This window comes from Crinia signifera, chromosome 6 (genome assembly GCF_055691185.1).
Source record: "Crinia signifera chromosome 6, ASM5569118v1, whole genome shotgun sequence".
Classification (NCBI taxonomy): domain Eukaryota; kingdom Metazoa; phylum Chordata; class Amphibia; order Anura; family Myobatrachidae; genus Crinia; species Crinia signifera.
This window is the reverse complement of record NC_139222.1, coordinates 220,025,318-220,030,429: the sequence shown is the minus strand read 5'-3', so window position 1 is coordinate 220,030,429 and position 5,112 is coordinate 220,025,318. Positions and strand designations below refer to the sequence as shown.

The following is a 5,112-nucleotide window of genomic DNA, read 5'->3' as shown; positions in this document are numbered from 1 at the left end:
GCGGAGACGGACAGGGTTTCCGTCGCGCTAGCGCCGGAGACTGAGACGCGCGTGCGCGTGAGACACACGCGCGTCTCAGTCTCCTCGCTGGCGAGGCTGCTGGCGGGTCGCCAGCGCGTACGTTCTGGCGACCCGCCAGCAAGGATGGCAAAAGACCCATCTGTATATATAACTATGGGCAAACTTTCCCTCAAGCAAGATGGCGCTTTTGGAACAAGCAGATCGGGGCTACTAATCAATTCTTATTACAATATACCAAGTTCATATGTGTGATATAAAAACACCTGAGAAGAAGTACAATGATGTTTAGAAAACTAATCACCATCATGAATGTCACAAAATACAATAATACAAAAGATAGGGCACTCTTCCCCTAACTAAAATGGCGATCAGCGAAGAAACCTCAGATAATCCAGGAATACCAATTAGAACATGTTCTCCAATGGCTAAGCAACTCCACTCAAGAACCAAGTCACCAGATAGGACGGGACATAGAATAAAGGGCAGATGCCCCTAACCAAAATGGCGCTGCATGAAGAAGCCATCGGAGGCGAAACACGTGTCCAAGCCGCCATCCACGTCACCACTGAACCAGCAGTAGGATCTCTCCAGGTCGGCTCGCCAGCCAAGCACCCACAGGACTTGGCAAACAACCCCGGGATCCAGGAGCTGCCACTCGCCGCGCCAACTGATATCACCCAGCCTCAACCCAGCTTTTCACTCACGTGCAGGAGACCACATCTACCTGCCGGAGCCACAGCAGGTTCAGGTACGGGAGCAACCTCAGACTGCCATCGCATCTGAGCTCTGCTCCACAGGATAACACCACACTGTGTACAACTGTTACCTTTACGCAACGTTAAAACTTTACACAGTAGAAGTAGCCATTTTACAGGGCACAAGGTTAAACCCCTTGAAGTGTAACGTTCCATTCACTGCCTGAAGCAATAGATACAATTGTTTCTGTTTCCCTGTTATACCATTCAAAGGCGCTACTGACTGAATTTATCTGCAACAAACCGCTGTGTGAGTGTGGGATTTTCATGCAATTAAGTGACTTATATGTATGGCAATTTAGCTATACAGTACTGTCGACATCTATAAACTGCTGAATCTATAACCTGTTTAATTACTAGTGCTTGCAGGGATTCTGTCAGAGGGCATTTCTATTATCAGCGGTCAAGTGCTTACAATTATTATATTCTCAAACCTGCAGAATACTTTTTCTGATTAAATACCTAACTTAGACTATATCCAGCCAGCGCAGTGTGCCCATACTATACAGTACTGCTCACATCTACAAACTGCTTAATCTATAACCTGTTGAATTGCCAGTGCTTGTCAGTGATTCTGACAGAGGTTATTTCTATTATCAGCGGTCAAGTGCTCACAATTGTTATATTCTGAAACCAGCAGATTGCTTTTTGATTTAACATCTAACTTAGAATATATTTAGCCAGCGCAGTGCGCCCACATTAGTTTAAACCACCAGCATATAATTACCGTGCCAGCATATCTGTGGTTATTACTTTCAATTCTATCTGTAAACTCATCCTGGTGATACCGTCAGTTGACTAGAGCCACTGTCTGTGACCTGAGCCCGCCTTTCTTCATACCATCATACCTCACTGGTCTGCCCAATACCCTTCCGAACTTGGAAGCCAAGCAGTGAAGGGCCTGGGCAGTACCCAGGTGGGTGACCCCTGGAGAAGTCCAGGTGTGGTATTAACCGTGCGGGGCATAGTTTCACAGGATTAGTGGCTTTCGAGCCGCCTACTGTCTGTGTTCCTAGAAATAGCCATTTTAGGCAAAAATTTCAAATATTAGTTTACCAATGACGTGGGGCAGCGAATCCCCTTAACCCCTTCCTGACACAGCATGTTTTTGCCTTCCTGACAGAGCCCTTTTTTTCAAATCTGACATGTATCACTTAAGTGGGGATAACTTTTTTTTGCTTTTACTTATCCCAGTGATTTTGAGACTGTTTTTTCGTGACACATTGTACTTCAAGTTAGTGGTAAATTTTCGTCGATACAGTCTGTGTTTTTTTGTGAAAAATACCAAAATGTCGGAAAAAAATGGAAAATTTAGCAATTTGCAAAATGTTAAATTTTCTGCTTGTGAGACAAATAATCATACCACTCAAAATAGTTAATAACTAACATAGACCATATGTCTACTTTATGTTTCCATCATTATTTCAACTTCCTTTTAATTTTTTTGGACACTAGGAGGCTTACAATATGAATAGCAAATTTTCAAATTTTCAAGAAAATTTCAAACACTGATTTTTTTAGGCACCAGTTCAGTTCTGATGTGACTTTGAGGGACTTGTATGTGAGACACCCCCATAAATGATGCCATTTCAAAAACTGCACCCCTCACAGTATTCAAAACAGCATTTTGGAAGTTTGTTTACCCTTTAGGTGTTTCACAGGAATTAAAACAAAGTGTAGGTGAAATTTCAAAATTTCATTTTTTTTGCAGATTTGCAATTTTAATACATTTTTCTAAGGAACACAGTACATTTTACTAGAGAAATGTGACTAAAAATTGATTCCCCCAATTCTTTTGTTTTCATAAATATCCTATATGTGGCCCTAGTGTGCACGTTGACCAAACCACAGGCTTCATAATAGAAGGAGCACCTACTTGATTTTGGAGCCTCCTTTTTATGAGATTATTTTTTAGGCACCATGTAGGTTTCTAGGCACCATAAGATGCTAAAAGTTAGGAACCCCCCCACAAGTGACCCCATTTTGCAAACTACACCCCTCAGGGAATTCATCTAGGGGTATAGTGTACATTTCAAACCCCCAGGGGTTTCACCAATTGTGGTACAACTGGGCAGTGAAAATGAAAAATTAATTTTTTTACACAAAAATGCAGTTCTGGCTCCAAATTTGTCATTTTCACAAGGAATGAAGGAGACAAAGCACCCCAAAATCTGTGCCCCAATTTCTCCCGAGTACGGCAATGCCTCACATGTGACCAAAAAATACCAGTTGGGTGCATGGTAGGACTCAGAAGGGAAGGAGTGATTTTTGGATTTTGCAGCTCAGATTCTGGTGGAATGTTGGTGGGTGCTATGTCGCATTAGCAAGACCCCCGAAGCACCAATACAGTGGAACCCCCCCACAAGTGACCCCATTTTGCAAACTACACCCCTCAGGGAATTCATCTAGGGGTATAGTGTACATTTCAAACCCCCAGGGGTTTCACCAATTTTGATACAACTGGGCTGTACAACTGAAAAATTACATTTTTTACACAAAAATGCAGTTCTGGCTCAAAATTTTTCATTTTCACAAGGAATGAAGGAGACAAAGCACCCCAAAATCTGTGCCCCGATTTCTCCCGAGTACGGCAATGCCTCACATGTGACCAAAAAATACCAGTTGGGTGCATGGCAGGACTCAGAAGGGAAGGAGTGATTTTTGGATTTTGCAGCTCAGATTCTGGTGGAATTTTGGTGGGTGCTATGTCGCATTAGCAAGACCCCCAAAGCACCAATACAGTGGAACCCCCCCACAAGTGACCCCATTTTGCAAACTACACCCCTCAGGGAATTCATCTAGGGGTATAGTGTACATTTCAAACCCCCAGGGGTTTCACCATTTTTGATACAACTGGGCAGTGAAAATGAAAAGTTAAATTTTTTACACAAAAATGCAGTTCTGGCTCAAAATTTTTCATTTTCATAAGGTATGAAGGAGAAAAAGCACCCCAAAATCTGTGCCCCAATTTCTCCCGAGTACGGCAATGCCTCACATGTGACCAAAAAATACCAGTTGGGTGCATGGCAGGACTCAGAAGGGAAGGAGTGATTTTTGGATTTTGCAGCTCAGATTCTGGTGGAATGTTGGTGGGTGCTATGTCGCATTAGCAAGACCCCCGAAGCACCAATACAGTGGAACCCCCCCCACAAGTGACCCCATTTTGCAAACTACACCCCTCAGGGAATTCATCTAGGGGTATAGTGTACCTTTCAAACCCCCAGGGGTTTCACCAATTTTGATACAACTGGGCTGTGCAACTGAAAATTTACATTTTTTACACAAAAATGCAGTTCTGGCTCAAAATTTTTCATTTTCACAAGGAATGAAGGAGACAAAGCACCCCAAAATCTGTGCCCCGATTTCTCCCGAGTACGGCAATGCCTCACATGTGACCAAAAAATACCAGTTGGGTGCATGGCAGGACTCAGAAGGGAAGGAGTGATTTTTGGATTTTGCAGCTCAGATTCTGGTGGAATTTTGGTGGGTGCTATGTCGCATTAGCAAGACCCCTAAAGCACCAATACAGTGGAACCCCCCCACAAGTGACCCCATTTTGCAAACTACACCCCTCAGGGAATTCATCTAGGGGTATAGTGTACATTTCAAACCCCCAGGGGTTTCACCAATTTTGATACAACTGGGCAGTGAAAATGAAAAGTTACATTTTTTTACACAAAAATGCAGTTCTGGCTCAAAATTTTTCATTTTCATAAGGTATGAAGGAGAAAAAGCACCCCAAAATCTGTGCCCCAATTTCTCCCGAGTACGGCAATGCTTCATGTGTGACCAAAAAATGGCAGGACTCAGAAGGGAAGGAGTGATATTTGGATTTTGCAGCTCAGATTCTGGTGGAATTTTGGTGGGTGCTATGTCGCATTAGCAAGACCCCCGAAGCACCAATACAGTGGAACCCCCCCACAAGTGACCCCATTTTGCAAACTACACCCCTCAGGGAATTCATCTAGGGGTATAGTGTACATTTCAAACCCCCAGGGGTTTCACCAATTTTGATACAACTGGGCAGTGAAAATGAAAAGTTACATTTTTTTACACAAAAATGCAGTTCTGGCTCAAAATTTTTCATTTTCATAAGGTATGAAGGAGAAAAAGCACCCCAAAATCTGTGCCCCGATTTCTCCCGAGTACGGCAATGCTTCATGTGTGACCAAAAAATGGCAGGACTCAGAAGGGAAGGAGTGATATTTGGATTTTGCAGCTCAGATTCTGGTGGAATTTTGGTGGGTGCTATGTCGCATTAGCAAGACCCCCGAAGCACCAATACAGTGGAACCCCCCCCACAAGTGACCCCATTTTGCAAACTACACCCCTCAGG

The 5,112-nt window shown here is 43.4% G+C and overlaps 1 pseudogene; it reads left to right on the top strand.

Annotated features, from left to right (window-relative positions):
• The first annotated feature begins 1,610 nt into the window (after positions 1–1,610).
• LOC146011731 (5S ribosomal RNA) lies at positions 1,611–1,729 on the top strand (annotated as a pseudogene).
• Positions 1,730–5,112: the final 3,383 nt, after the last annotated feature.